Source organism: Canis aureus, chromosome 4 (assembly GCF_053574225.1).
Source record: "Canis aureus isolate CA01 chromosome 4, VMU_Caureus_v.1.0, whole genome shotgun sequence".
Lineage (NCBI taxonomy): Eukaryota > Metazoa > Chordata > Mammalia > Carnivora > Canidae > Canis > Canis aureus.
The window spans coordinates 69,171,983-69,188,749 of record NC_135614.1 but is presented as its reverse complement, the minus strand read 5'-3'; the positions used below and the strand labels follow the sequence as shown (position 1 = coordinate 69,188,749).

General features: G+C 34.8%; 1 long non-coding RNA gene across 1 annotated transcript; it reads left to right on the top strand.

The window, feature by feature from the left end:
• Window positions 1-220: 220 nt before the first annotated feature.
• LOC144311931 (uncharacterized) lies at window positions 221-9,794 on the top strand. Its single transcript, XR_013377404.1, has 3 exons — window positions 221-322; window positions 5,899-6,029; window positions 9,070-9,794. It is a non-coding gene; the product is annotated as an uncharacterized LOC144311931 (long non-coding RNA).
• Window positions 9,795-16,767: the final 6,973 nt, after the last annotated feature.

The window sequence follows — 16,767 nt, the reverse complement described above, 5'->3', positions numbered from 1 at the left end:
GAAACAGTGAAAAGGGGGCATAGATCCATAGAACACTGACAAGATCCAAAATAACATTGTAATTAAACGTGAGTGACAAGAATGAGAACTAAGAGTTACCTGTGTGACTTAGGACTGCTCATTGATCACTGCTGGGTCCCTATTCTTATTTATTTGCAAAATGAGTGTATGAAATCTCTGAAGCTTCTATTAGTTCTCACATTCTATGGTCTTTTGCCACCAGATTTTTGAGCCTAAAAACTGACTATCATAAGCATAAATGAAGACATTTGGAAGCCTGCTAACACCTGTAGAAAAGCCCTGACTTTGGAAAGCTTGTAAGGTTGGTAAGTTTGACTTGATAATTCCTCAGCTGTCTTCATTTCAGTGTTTTCCCACCACATACCCACCGAGGAACATTCTTATAGGTTCCCAATTGCCTAAACGTCTACTCCATACGCACAATATTTTTCCTATATGTATCAGTCTGCTACTTTTATGTAACAAAGCACCCCAAAACCTAGTGCCTAACATTTTAAGCTTTAATTTAATAATCAGTTATTATTTCTCGTGAGCTGTGGGTGGGCTGACCAGTACTGATCTAAAACAACATGAACTGATCTCAAATATGTTTGCTCCTAATTCATTCTATCATCAACTAGCTAATCAACAGGGGTTCGCAATCCAGACTATTCCAATCTTGTTCTCATGGATATGGCAGGATTTTGAGAGAGATTTCTTATGGCTTAAATGTGGATTTTGTATGCTGCTATTTCTGTCACATTTTATTAGCAAGTAACAAGGCCAGACTCCATTTCTTAATGGGAGGAGCTACAAAGTCATATTGCAAAAGGCATGATTACAGAGAATAGAATGGGCCATTTTTGCAATCAATCTACCACCAAATCTTACTTGTCCTTTTGCCTACCCTCTCAGGATATAGCTAAGCAATGGCTAATAATAGCCCACTAATCAAGATGATGACTTCTTCAAGGATAATGATGACTAAATCTTTAAACTTGGTATCCTTGGTTAAAGCAAGCTCTCAAAAAATATTTGTTGAAATGGCAAGAAACTAATTTACAAAGATATCTTAATACTTACTGTGGAAAATGCCTTTCCTACCTTTTCTCCTCTAAGAGTTAAGTGAACAATTTTAATAATATGTTTTATAGAATGCTATTGTATTGATTCAGACTATTACACATTACTGGAAAAATTTAAAGCTGTAATTACACTACATAGCATATTTTTAAAATCTTATTTAGCTTGTAAATTTTATATTATGCTGGGGACTCAATATGTTTCTTCACTAATGAGCAACAGAATGCGTTCTGTCAATAGCGGGACAAAAGCAGCTAAACTAGCATTACTAGGGAATTCTCAAAGTGGAGAGATGGAACTACTCCTCTGAAGTGACGTATCATGTGATGTTAGGTTTCTTTATTTTCTGCATGGTTTAAGCCAAAAACAGGTTTATCATTTTTCCCCACTCTCAATATTTTTAGAGTATTTCACACAGGGATAAAATATCTATTTCAGTTTTCTTCTAATGCATCTGCTCTCCACTTATGAATGAGCCATCTTTTTTTGAGTATAGTTGACATATAATGTTACATTATTTTCAGGTGTACAACATAGTGACTCCATTTCTCTATATGTTATACTAGCCATCTTTAAAATCTCATTCTTCAGTTCATTCTTACTGTCAATTATTGGATGATTAGGGCTTGCCACTTTGATTTAAAAAGAAAAATCCCACAGCAAACTAACATTGTGTCGTCTTTGATATACCAGAAATTATTCTCAAGGGAGTGCAAAACATTGGGCTATGGCACAAGTTAATATTTCTTGGGTGGCTATAGACACACTGACAACACAAGCCAAATAATTTAGGTAGATACTTTCCTGTTGGTTTCACAATAATCATGTCCCTAAGTAACAGTGAAGACTTTGGAACAAGTAGGTTTTGGGTTATGGTCAACACTGGCAACTGCTCAGACTGTTATTAAACCTCTCTGCATCCTCTGGAAAACAAGGATAATAACAGAATTTATCCCAAGGAATATTTGCAACAATTAAATTACCTAATTCAAGTAAAATATTAAGTATAATATCTGGCACATGGTAACTCATCATTACTATAGTAACTGTAACTCTGTTGATTTGCTTCCTGGATTAGTCATTGCTCTTGCACAAAATGCCCTTGATGCTGACTCTGAACAAATGATGAGTATTGCATTCCAACTGAGCATAGCTTGTTACTATCACTAACAATAGTAATAATAATAATAATAGTAAGGAATAGTAAGATGAAAAATGAAAGGTCATTTTATCCAAGGAATTAATATCTGAAAAGGAAGGTGAAATATAACCACACTATTATAAAAAATGAATATTTAACACCAATGAAAACTCAATATTCAAAAGATGTCAATGATTCCAAAAGAAATATAAAATAGATTCTTTGTATGAAAAAACTAAGTGAGGGATCCCTGGGTGGCGCAGCAGTTTAGCGCCTGCCTTTGGCCCAGGGCGCGATCCTGGAGACCCGGGATCGAATCCCACATCAGGCTCCCGGTGCATGGAGCCTGCTTCTCCCTTTGCCTATGTCTCTGCCTCTCTCTCTCGCTGTGTGTGACTATCATAAATAAATGAAAAAAAAATTAAAAAAAAAAGAAAAAACTAAGTGAGATAGGTATGTAGCACAATGTACATTAATAAATCCCAGCTAAAAGAATATCTCTAAGACATTGGAGTAGGAAGTATTTCATGAAGAAACAAAAAAGTATAGGCCAAGAAGGAGAAGACTAATATATTCAATTCAATATATTCATATTCATATATTCAATTCCTTTACATTTAAACTTAAGAACATACACATTTTGCATGAAATAAAAGTGACCATTAAAAAAAAGTGACCATAAATAAATTTAAAGAACAATTACCCAACTAGGAAAAGATCATTGTAACACAAATAATTAGCCAATAATGAGTATTCAAATATACAAATATAACTGCAAATGAATATAAGAAGATTTAAACAACCTAATAGGAAAATAAGCAAAAGATATGAATATGCAGTTTACAGAAACCAAGACCTGAATGTCCAATAAACATCAGAAAAGATGCTCTACTTCCCTGATAATGATGGAAATACAAATTAAAATAACATGAGCAAACTATAACACATCCAACAGATTGGCAAAAAAAAAAAAAAAAGTTAAATCTGGCAAAATCAGCAGTTAGTAAGGAATTGAGAAAATGGAAATGTCAAAGCATTATTGGAGAAAATAAAAGTTGGCACCACCTTGAGAGTGTTTTGTATCTAGTCAATGTGAAGATGTGTCTATTCTGTAACCTAGTTATTCCAATGCCTGCTGTATAAACTAGAGAAATTCTCCCACATGCTTATTAAGATGTAATATACATAATGAGATAAGTATGGCAATGTTTATAGCAGCCCTGTTTAAAGAGTGAAAAATTCATATAAATTGTGTTAGTCATACAATGGAATACTGCACAGCATTTAAAATTTAATGAAGTAGAACTGCATGAATTATAAAGATCAATCTTGAAAAAGTTTGAGTGACACCACATTGCAAAATGCTACACCAACTATGATACTGTTTTTTTTAATTTTAAAAACATATAGTGCTATATTACACAAATGAGTTATTAACACATGTACACTGTGAATGTATACAACTTTGAACAGAAAGGATACCCATCATTCTCAGGCAAGTGGCTGCATCCAAGAAAGAAGAAGGGAATCTGTGAGATTATAAAAAACTTTAGTTGTTTCCATGCATTTTATTTCTTTAACAAAAATTCTTAATACAGAAAGATGTAGACGTTTTATATAATCTGTTTAGATTATATATTTATATATGTAAATATATGGGCATATGTAGATACTTCTACATATTTGCACATATTTTTAAAAACTTAAAAATATTTCTTTGGTTATTTTTGACATTCCTGAAATATTTTGGTCATAAAAGGATGGGGAAAGTTTACCGATCATTTAGGAATACTTATAAATTCAGTAGTAAACTGAAGCATATTATAACATTCACATTTCCAGCTGTCACTCACTGGGTGATTTCCATCTTACAGAAGATAACTGAGACCAAGAAGCATCTCAGTTGCCAAACAAAAATTCCAAAACTATATGTTCAAACTCATAATTATTATTCCTAGCAGTAACTCTCAGATCCTTATTAAAAGCCTCTTAAATGTAATTTTATAAGATTGGCTAAAAGTAGAAAGTATAATATTATTAGAAAAAAAGAGAAGAAATAAAAATATATGAAAAACAGACATGAAATTTGTGTAAGTTAAATCATTGCTATTAAATATACTTATAGGTAAATCCATAAAACCCTATATTTATATTTTATTAGAACCTAAGAGTATTATACCAAATGGTAGAATAATATATGCTAGTAAGATTAAAAATAACTAATAACACTTGTCATCATGTTCTATATGCTCTAATAATGTAGGAATGTGAGCAATACATTTTAGAAAAATGCCCATCAAAAAAATTACTCTTCTTTGTTTTTATTTTGAAATATAATGGGCTTCACTTCTGTTGTCTACATTGTAATAACAGCCTTAACCCAAAGGTGTGATTCAAAGAATGGGAATTGTGGACAGTAGGTTATACGTTTTGTGAAGGTATAAAACAAATATTTAGATGCAATTTGCTACTTTTACACATACAGCTTCCCTGAGAGTGTGATTAAAAGTAGACTATCTAAAGGGGCGGAGGTGAGGTCTCTTCTCAGAGAACAAATAATAATTCTAAAATTCTTTAATATAAGATGAATACTACAGCTTTTAACCTGTATGTCATACATCTATGAATATTCAAAATAAGGATTAAGCATTAATAATATGCAATGAAAATTAATTTTATGAATTTGTTTCTTACCTCAAGTTATAGTTCTCTTAGTTTAACTGAAGGCACTTTTGATTTAAAAAAAAAAGTGTAATGAAGAAAAATGGAATCCATGATGGTAATTTGCAAGAAATGGAAAGAAGATTATAATAATAACTTTAGTGATGTTTTAGAAATTATTTTAGTAGACTTTATTTTTAAGACGTTGTTATTTTATGGCAGTTTTAAGTTTAATCAAACTTGAGAGAAATGTACGAGGATTCCCATACACCCCTGCCCTTACACCCACATAACCTCTGCATCCATTATCAACATTTTCATCCAGAGTGGTATAGTACATTTGTTACAATTGTTGAACCTACATTTATACATCATCATTACCTAACATCTTTGGTTTACCTTAGGGTTCTCTTTCACTGTTATACATCCTAAGAATTTGGATGAATGTATAATGACATATATCCATTGTTATACAGTTGACTCTTGAACAACACAGGGATTGGGGATGGGCAAAAATCCATATATAACTTCTGACTCTCCAAAAACTTAATTATTAATAGACTACTGTTGACCAGAAGAAGCCCTACCAATAGCATAGTTGATGAATACATATTTCATATGTTACATGTACTATAACCTATATTCTTACAATAAATAAGCTAGAGAAAAGAACATATTAAGAAAATTATAAGGAAGGGAAAATAAATTTATAATATTAGACTGTAAAAAATCCACTATGGGTGGACCCATTCAAACCTGTGTATTCAACGATAATACCATATATTTTCACTGCCCTAAAAATCCCCAATGTTCCCCCTATCTATCCCTCATCTCTTCCAATCACTGGTAAGCACTGATAATTTTCTGTCTCCATAGTTTTGCCTTTTACAGAGTGTCATATATTTGGAATTATATAGAATATAGCATTTTCAGATTGATTTCTTTCACTTAGTAATATACATTAAAGTTTCTTCTATGTCTTTTCATGGCTTAATAGCTCATTTATTTTTTAGCACTGAATAATATTTCATCATCTGGACATACCACAGTTTATCCATTCACCTACTGAAGGATATTGCTTCTATGTTTTGGCAATCATGAGTAGAGCTGCTATAAATATCTATGTCCAGGATTTTGTGTGGATGTAAGTTTTCAAATCCTTTGGGCAAATACTAAGGAATGTGATTACTAAATTTAATGGTAGAGTATATTTAGTTTTTAAGAATCCACCAAATTCTCTATTGAAGTGACAATACCACTTAATATTCCCACCAGAAACGAATGACCTTCCTCTTGCTCTACATACTAATCAGCATTTGGCTTTATCAGTATTACAGATTTTGACCATTCTAATGGGTATATAGTGGTATCTCATTGTTGTTTTAACTTATGTTCCCTGATGACATATTAGGTGAAGCATATTTTCATATGTCTATTTCCCATCTGTATATCTTCTTTGGTGAGGTATCTGTTAAGGTATTTGGCCCACTTTTAATTGGATTTTTTGTGTTCCCATTATTGAGTTTTAAGAGTTCTTTCGATATTTTGAATAACAGTTTTTTATTAGATGCATCCTTTGAAAATATTTTCTCCCAATCTGTGGCCTATCATCTCATTTTCTTGACATTGTCATTCACAGAGCATAAAGTTTTTCATTTTAATTAATACCATCTTATCAATTATTTCTTACATGGATCATGCCTTTGGTTTTGTATCTAAAAAGCTATCACCATACTCAGGATCACCTAGGTTTTCTCTTATGTAATCTTCTAGGAGTTTTATAGTTTTACCTTTTACATTTAGGTTTGTGATTCATTTTGAGTTAATTTTTTGTGAAGAGTGTAAGGTATACATCTAGATTCACTTTTTACACATTTGATGTCCAGTTGTGCCAGCACCATTTGTTGAAGACTATTTTTGCTTCATTGCATGTTTTGCTCTCTTGTCAAAGATCAGTTGACTAATATTTATGAGTCTGTTTCTGGGCCCTCTGTTCTGTTCTATTCATTTACTTGTCTATTATTTCACTAATACCACACGGTCTTGATTTCTATAACTTTATATAGTAAGTCTTGAAGTCAGATATGTCAGTCTTCCTACTTTGTTCTCCTTCAATATTAAGTTGACTATTCTGAGTCTTTTGCCTCTCCATATAAACTTTAGTGTCAATATCCATGAAATAACATGTTATGATTTTGATTGGGATTTCATTAAATCTATAAGTCAAGTTAGAAAGAATTAACATCTTGACAGTATTGAGTCTCCCTACCCATAAACACCAAATATTCCTCTATTTATTTAGCTCTTCTTTGATTTCATTCATTTGAGTTTTGTGGTTTTCCTCATTGAGAACTTTTACTTATTTTCCTAGAGTGACACCTAAATTTTTTATTTTCAGAGGTGTTAATGCAAATGATATCGTGTTCCTAAGTCAAATTCTATGTGTTCTTTGCTAGTATATTAAGAAAGTGATTGATTTTCATATATTAATTTTATATCCTGCAACCTTGCTATAATTGCTTATTAGTCCTAGAAGGTTTTTTTCCCCATCAATTCTTTCAAATTTTCTACATAGGTCATAATGTCATCTGTGAACAAAGAAAATTTTATTTCTTCCTTCCCAATCCATATACTTCCATTTCTTTTTCATGCCTTATTGCATTAGCTAGAACTCCCAGATATTGAAAGGGAGAAGTGAGAGATTCCATCTTTGCTTTCTACTCAATCCTACAGGGAAAGCTTTGAGTTTCTAATCATTAAGTTTGATGTTAGCTGAAAGGTTTGTTTTTGTAGATATTCTTTATCAAGTTGAAGGAGTTCATCTATATTCCTTTGTTGCTGAGACTTTTTTGAAAATCATGAATGGGTCCTAAATTTTGTCCAAAGCTTTTTCTGCATCTATTGATATGATCATGTGATTTTTCTTCTTTAGCCTGTTGATATGATGGATTACATTAGTTGATTTTCTTTTTTTTTTCTTTTTTTTTTAAATTTTTATTTATTTATGATAGTCAGAGAGAGAGAGAGGCAGAGACATAGGCAGAGGGAGAGGCAGGCTCCATGCAGGGAGCCTGATGTGGGACTCGATCCTGGGTCTCCAGGATCACGCCCCGGGCCAAAGGCAGGCGCCAAACCACTGCGCCACCCAGGGATCCCCATTAGTTGATTTTCAAATGTTGAATTGGCCTTGCATACCTGGGATAAAACCCAATTGGTCATGGCATATTCTTCTTTTTATACAATGTTGAATTTATTTGCTAATATATTGTTGAGAATTTTTGCATCTATGTTTATGAGAGATACTGATCTATAGTTTTCTTATAATGTTTTTTCTGGTTTGGCATTAGGATTATAAGGACCTGTTGAATAAGTTAAGAAGTACTCCCTCTACTTCTATGTTCTGAAAGGAATTGTAGATAATCGGTGTAACTTCTTCCATACGTATTTGGTAGAACATGCCAACCAACCCATCGGAACCTGTTGCTTTCATTTTTGGAAGATTATTTATTATTGATTCAATTTCTTTAATAAATATAGGCCTATTAAGATTGTCTATATCTTCTTGTAGTAAATTTTGGCAAGTTGTATTTTTCAAGGAATTTGTTTTATCTAGGTCATCAGACTTGTAGGCAAAGAGTTGTTCACAGTATTCTTTTATCATCCTTTAAATCTCCATGGTATCTGTAGTAATATCCCTTCTTTCATTTCTGGTATTAACAATTTATGCCCTCTCTCTTTTTTTCTTAGTTAGCCTGGTTAAAGGCTTAACAATTTTAATGGTATCTTCAAAGAATGAGCTTTCATTGATTTTCTCTATTGATTTCTTTTTTTAATTTTACTGATTTTCTGCTCTATATAAATAATTTTTTAAAAATATTGACAGAAGGAAAAAAAAATATTGACAGAAGAAAGGCTAAGTCTGGGTTTCTAATTCTCTTGATTAAAAGACTGAAGAAAGTTATATCTCTATTAAATGATGTATAATCCTGTGAAGTTCTTTAGAGGAGCAGTAGAATATTTTGTTGATATGAAATGTCAATCTATAACTTTTTGAACTCTTTCTGTTTTCCTCTGTTATAACACTTCACTTTTTGGATCTATAATCTTCAATGATATCCTTTTTTAAAGAATTTTTTAATTAATTAATTAATTAATTAATTTATTTATTTATTTATTTATTTTAGAGAGAGAGAAAAAGAGCAGGAGGAGGAGCAAAGGAAAAGGGATAAGTATACTCTATGTTGAGCACGAAGACTGACACAGGGCTCAATCCCATGACCCGAGATCATGACCTAAGCTGAAATCAAGAGGCAGTTATCTGGCTGACCAACCCAGGAACCCCTCTTCAACAATACCTTATGGGTATTTTAAAGATTTCTAAAATTATTTTCTCTTCTATTGGAATTAAACATATAACCAACAAAGTAACTTCTAATATGCATCCAAATGAGACTGAAGAGACACTCCTTTGATGTTGGAGGATGTCATCATATGGACATGACCGTCAGTTGACCCATGAGCTAGCCCCGGGCAATTACAGACTCTTCACTCCCTCTCCTGTCCTGGGGATGTACATTCTGCCCACCATTTCCACACTATGAGCTGCTTCAAGGACATAGCCTTGAGAGAGTAAGGTATTTTGAGACCATCTGGACTGAAAAAATGACTGAATCCAGTTAAGGCTTCTACATAAACTTTAAGATTCTGACAGGTAGGTGTGGAGATCTACTTATTTTGTAGCCACCCAAGAGAAGCCTCATATGTAAGTTCCCTTGCTTATTAAAACTGCCGCTTACCACCTTGAGTGGTCTGACTCTTTTTACAGTCTCTCCTTGACCTGTATATCGAAGCTAATTTCATATTTCACCCAAGGAACTACTGAGGTTGCAACATCAATATTTGGTCTATTTCATGCTCTCTCCATCTTTGTCTTAATTGTATTACTGCTAATATTAGCATGTTAAATTCCTCCATATTCCATTTATTTATTTTAAACAGTGCAGGAAAATGTAATAAAACACTCAATGGATCTACAAATAGTACCATTATAATACAAAGATGATTGTTTATGGAACCAAACAAGTTGACTGGTAGGCAGAAGTGGATAGCAATGCTTGATATTCTGTTAATAGATAAAAGTCTAAATTTGAAATGAGAAAAATGGTTTAAGGGCAGCAGACTAAAAGTTGAGTTCCCATAGATCACACAGATCTGCCTGGCTATTTTGGTTAAAGAGTGAAGATTTAAGTACCATGACCGTTGAAAAAAGAAAAATTATACACACAAGCACATACACACACACACACACACACACACACACACACACTCCAGGTGATGAAGGGTGAGAAAACCTCTCGTCTCGAATTTAGTTTAAATAAAGAGAGAGTGACATCTCCTACTGCATGCTAGCAAGCTGTACCACATAGGTCAATCCTGATATTAACATAGTTACAGACTGTGGGGTTAAATGTAACCTTATAGACCAGCTTACTTGAAATGGTGAAACCATCAGGTATTCTGACCAAGAGTACCAGCTTTGGCCAAAGGCTAGCTGCTCTTTCCCACTTGCTTCTTGTGCAATGCTTGCTGTCTTATCTTGGTTCCTAGGCTGGTAGATTGTGGTCAGTAGTAAAGTACTGTCACTAGACAGAATCCAATGAAACCCATTTCAGACAGTATTTTTTAAAAAATATCTTTTGCTACCAGAGCAGATACAGTCAAGGGTTAGGGACCCAGAGACCTACAGTTGAGTCGGTCAAAGGTATCAGCCATTAGTGCAGTAAAAAAGGAGTCAAATAACAAGCCAAATCATTGGCCTGATCCGAAGTCCACAGATGAGCTGGCATACAACATGTAGCTAGCGTAAAAGAGAAGTAAAAAAATCAGAGAAGGACAAACATTATATGGTTTCATTCATTCAGGGAATATAAGAAATAGTGAAAGGGAATAAAGGGGAAAGGGGAGAAAATGAGTAGGAAAAAGCAGACAGGGTGATGGAACATGAGAGACTCCTAACTTTGGGAAACGAACAAGGGGTAGTGGAAGAGGAGATGGGTTGTAGAAATGGGGTGACTGGGTGATGGGCACTGAGGGGAGCACTTGACAGGATAAGCACTGGGTGTTATGGTATATGTTGGCAAATTGAACTCCAATAAAAAAATATACAAAAAAAGAAAAAAAGAAAGAAAAAATAAAGAGAAATAAAAGGATAAGGATGGAAGGCACCCTAATACCCTCTCTACTAGAATTACCTTATCATTTCTTTGTTGCTTCCATCACTACACTCTCAACATATGGCTTTCAGAAATTCTTCTGCTTCCATTCTGGCCAGTGCTCAAATCTTGCAATGCCACCTGATATGTTCCTCTAATGCAATTGTCCCTGTACTAGAAGAATCACATTCAAAGCCTTGGTGGTCAGAGCAACTGGTAGAAGGCTCTTACTATATCCAGGACTCCCTCCCTGTTCTCTTGACTTTTACAGTAATGTCCAAACAATTGTCAATACCTTCTCCGTGGTTTGTGGATGTCATGCATGCTGTCCCTTCTATGGATCTGCTGCTAGATTATTACATCTGTTCTCTTGCATCATATGATTTCTTCTTATATCTCTGAGAGACAATTTCTTCCTATCTCATGGCCACCATCTCACATATATCCCTAGGTACAGACCATTGATAACAATCTAAACTATAAATAGAAGATATTTGCTTCTTTATTTGTTTATTTATTTAAGATTTTATTTATTTAAAAAAAAAGATTTTATTTATTTGAGGGGGGTGGAGAGTACAGAGGGAGAGGGAGAGGCAGAAGCAAACTCCCCATCGAGCAGAGAGCCCGACTTGGGGCTCAATCCCAGGACCCTGAGATCATGACCTGAGCTGAAAGCAGATGCTTACTCACTGAGCCACCCAGTCTTCCCTCTTATTTATTTTTTTAATGACAAACATACAATAGCCTAGGACATAGAAGTTCTAGGTGCCAAATATGTATTTCTTGACTGAATGACAGTCAATTAAGAGGGTTCACATTAGATACAGAATTAGTGTCCTGCTTGATTCAGTCATTATGTCTTAATAAATGCTCCAGGCCACATTGGATATACTAAAATGTAATAAGAATTTTACAACTGCTATAAACTTTGGTTATGGCCATCAATAGAAAATACACAAAGTACATGATCTCATGGTAGACATTGTTAAGGGTGAGCAGAGTAGGGAGATGGTCACATGCAGAAGTTAAGAGGCCTATACCCAAAGGAATAAGTCAGGCATTCAAACATGTCTAAAGTTTGAATAAAGTTTCAAGCTCCCCAAAAGTCTGACACCCAATTGATTTGTGCTTTGTAACATAATAGGGACAACTATGTAAGTGATAAAGAGCCAGTGTCTAGGTGTTCCTACTCCTTGTCCTACTAGGTTCCCCATTCCACTTATCTATCTGCTCTCAACCACTTTAACTATCACCCATGCTTCCTCCAATAGACACACACACACACACACACACACACACACACACACACTTTCCCCAACTATATACTAGTCAATTTAACTAAAGTGAAAAAACATTAATCTTCTTCTTAATTCAGTCAAATTAAGGTGGAGGTTTTTATAAGAAAACTTTAAAGAAAGGGGGAAGCACAAAACAAAATAAAGAATATAGAAAAAGATGAATTTAAAGGCATATGTTTATGAGCCAAATTTAACTCAGTTTACTAAATTTAACAGGTGAAATTGTCTGACACCATGTACTTTCCCTCAGGATGGAGCGTACTGGCATATCAGAAGTGATTTCTCCAACTAGGACTCACTCAGAGATACAGCTGACTCAGACACCAAGCCCTCCCTTTCCTTAGGATGATTTGCAAAAGCTCCCACCAACACAAAACAAGACAAAAAATTAAAAAAACACCTTTTATAACTCCATTTACCACCAAATTTCTTGAAAAACAAAGCTGAACTCTCTGCCTTCCCTCCACTTGACTACCTGCCACTCACTCTTTACTCCACTGCACTTTGGCATCTCCTGCCAACACTCCTCTGAAACTGTTCCCAGAAGGTCAGCAATAACCTCCTGATTGCTAAATCCAATTCCCAGTTCTCTATAACTTGTTCTTTGACCCTGTTGACCAATTCTTCATTCTTGAGCCTCTTTTCCTCGGTTTCTATAATCCTCCTACTTAAACTACCAGAGAATGATTGCATTTGTTTGTTAGTTTCAAAGTGGACCACAAAGAGCTGATAAATATGAGTTTCCCATTATATTCTCTCTTCTACCTTTCTGGTCATTCTTGCTCTGTCCCTGTCTCTTTCTCTCTCTCTCTCTCTCTCTCTCTCTCTCTCCCTCTCTTTCTGTCTCTTTGGTAGTGACTTTATGTTTACCTTTTTCTTAAATATAATTATTCTACCTTCATTTATATCACTTTCCATTTTTGCTCTCCAGATTTCTTCCACTTCCATAGTTCCAATTATGATTTAATGAGCAGATGACCTCTTAATTGACCCCATAAACCCTGCATCATTGGCTCCCATTTCCCACTGTCTGCATCTACTGCTACATCCACTGATGGGCCACACTACTGCTATTCCTTTGGCCTGGAGGGGTGAGTGGAATGGATAGTCTACTCACCTGTTTTGCAGCCACAGGTTTTTGCATTTAAAAGTTTACTAGCGGGATCCCTGGGTGGCGCAGCGGTTTGGCGCCTGCCTTTGGCCCAGGGCGCGATCCTGGAGACCCGGGATCGAATCCCACGTTGGGCTCCCGGTGCACGGAGCCTACTTCTCCCTCTGCCTGTGTCTCTGCCTCTCTCTCTCTCTCTCTGTGACTATCATAAATAAGTAAATAAATAAAAGTTTACTAGCTTATTAAGGCATAACCTGAATGACGGCCACTTTGATCTCCTGGGTTGGAATCCAACCATACTTCCTATGAATCCTAACCCAACCTTACCCTTGTCTTTTAAGATCTCTTAGAGTATGCCATGCAGATGTACCCTACTGTCCTCCCTAATATGACTATTACCTAATTATAAGCTCTCTAAGAACAGAAATCAATCTTGAACGCGTTATGTTGCTAAGTTCAGTACCTTGCTTAATTCATTTACACATTCATTTATTTTTATCAAGAAATATTTATCGACCACATATTTGTGCCAATACAATCTTGGGCTTTGGAAGTATAGTAGCAAGCAAGACAGATACAGTCCTTAAGGAACTAGTTGGAGAAAATAGCCATATGAAAGGCATCAAAGAGGGTAAATGCAGAGAGTAGCAAGTACCTTGAAGAAAAAAAAATGTAATGAGATAGAGATGGGGTGGGAACAACTTTATTTCTAAAGTTTAGGAGGGGTTTCTGACATGTGAGCTGAGATCTAAGTAAGAACAAACAAGCCACAAAAAGATTTGGATGAATGATATTCTGGATAAAGGGAATAGCAATATTAGATTGGAAGGGTAAGCAGGGAGATTATATAAGATTGTGTAGTCTGGTTTTTTTTTTTAGATTTTTATTTATTAATTAATGAGAGAGAGAGAGAGAGAGGCAGACACACAGGCAGAGGGAGAAGCAGGCTCCATGCAGGGAGCCTGATTGGGACTTGATCCCCAGTCTCCAGGATCACGCCCTGGGCTGAAGGCAGCCCTAAGCCTCTGAGCCACCCAGGGTGCCCAAGATTGTGTAGTTCTTGAAAAGGATTTCGAATTTACTTTTAATGCAATGGGAATATATAGGAAGGTTTTAATCAAAGAAGTCATGTGACCTGAAATCCATTTTTAAAAGACCACTCCGGCTACTATATGAAGAGTAAACTGAAAAGTGGACCCGGGGGACAAGAGGTAGTGCAGGAATAATACCAAGGAATAATGGTGGTTTGTACTAGTTTGGAACTTAGGCCATAGTAGAGAAATGGTTACGTTTGCGATAGATTTCAGAGTTAGCAGGATTTGTATTGAATAAAATGGGGTATGAGAGAGAGTTATTTCATAACAGTTACTCAGTAGGGGTTTGTTGATTGGCTGATGGTCTATGAGTTCAGATGCTTCCAAGGTAGGTAATCTAAGATCCTCCAAGTATAATTTCACAATATAAAAACAAACAAATACATGTTTGTAGGTATGCAGGTACACATATGCAGATATGTATGCATGATTCTTACCAAGGGGAGAAGTTGGTGTTTCAATTCTAGTCTAAGTCCAAATGCCACAATCCCCTCTCCATTTCCTTCCCAACTTCTATATTTCTTAGGAAAAGAATTGAGCAGTTTTAAGTGACTTTAAAGGGAATGTAGAATGAAAGCTGTGGATATGTATATGTAGAGGTATCTGCCTTTGTGTTTTTGAGACGTCTTTTTGTGTTCCTAACCACACAAAAGGCTTACAGTCTCTAAATAAACTGATGGGTTTATTAGTCTGAAGATTCATTCAATGATGATGATAAGAAACTGCTTTGGCCATCTCATAACTGTACCTTCTAGGAGTTCTTTGAAGTTGTGCAAGCTTCCTCTACGAATGTACAATTTTTATGTGAGTTATCTCAGGAGAGCTCCTAATGGCGCTTGGCATCTGTTATCACTGGAAAAAAAATAAAAATGTTTACCGGGAAACATTTAGTGACCTGGACAAAACCTTAAATAAGAGTTTGATATGAAGTAGCTTTCAAAGCTCACAAGGTCAACAAATATTATACTTCTGGCTAAGTTCACATTAACTTTTCCTGTAGTAACTAATCCTGCCTCTTCTCTCTCCTAGCCACCTTCAACTCCATTTATATGTATATGTATCTAAGTGTGAATGTATATATTTGACTAATTGATTTTTTTGGAGTCTTTTAAAGATAGTTTTAGACTTTCAGAAGAGTAGCAAAATAGTATAGAGTTCCTATATACTGCTCCCCCAGTTTTCTAATGTTTATGTTTTACATAACCATAGATTATTTATGAAAACTAAGAAATTAATCTTGGTATAATTCTATTAACTAAAAAAACCAGAACTCATTTAAATTTTATCAGGTTTTTCCACTAACTGACCTTTTTCTGTACAAGGACCCTACAATGCATTTATATCAGAGGTCAGCAATCTATGGCCCCCACAGGCCAAATCTGTCTGTTTTTGTACATAAACCTTTATTGGAACATAGCCAAGATCACTTATTTACATGTTATCTCTGTCTGCTTTTAACTAAATTGGCAGCAATGAGTAGTTGTAACAAAGGCTATGTGGTTTACAAAGCCTAAATTATTTACAATGTGTCCCTTTACAGAAGAACTTTGCCCACCCCTAATTTAGATATGATTTCTCCTTGGTCTCCTCCTCTCTGTGGCAGTGCCTTAGTCTACTCTTATACTTCATAACCTTGGCATATTTGAAAAGTACTGGTCTATTATTTTAAAGAATATTCTTCAACTTATCGATGTTTTCTATGATTAGATTAAAATTATGCAGTATTGGAAAGGCTACCAAAACATATTGTACCCTTCTCAGGGTATCATCTCATCAAACATGATGTCACTATTCTTACTGATGATGTTAACCTTGATCACTTGACTAAGGTGGAAACATAATATTTTTTGAAATAACTATTTTGACAAAGATACTTTAAGGTTATGCAAATACCCTGTTTTGATTAAACTTTAGCTGATAGATTTAAGCATATGTAATGGACTTGCCCGAGCAATTCTACTATGATATGTTAATGATGACTTTCTGTTTCCATCATTCCTTTTCCATTTATTAACTGGAATTCTACTATAAGTTGTCAATTCCAAACCATTTATTTATTTTTTTTATATCAGCATGCACTCATAGATATTCTTTCTTTCTTTGGGTTATAATCCAATACTATCGTTATCTTTTTGTTGCTCAAGCTGTTTAAATTTGGCCATTGGGA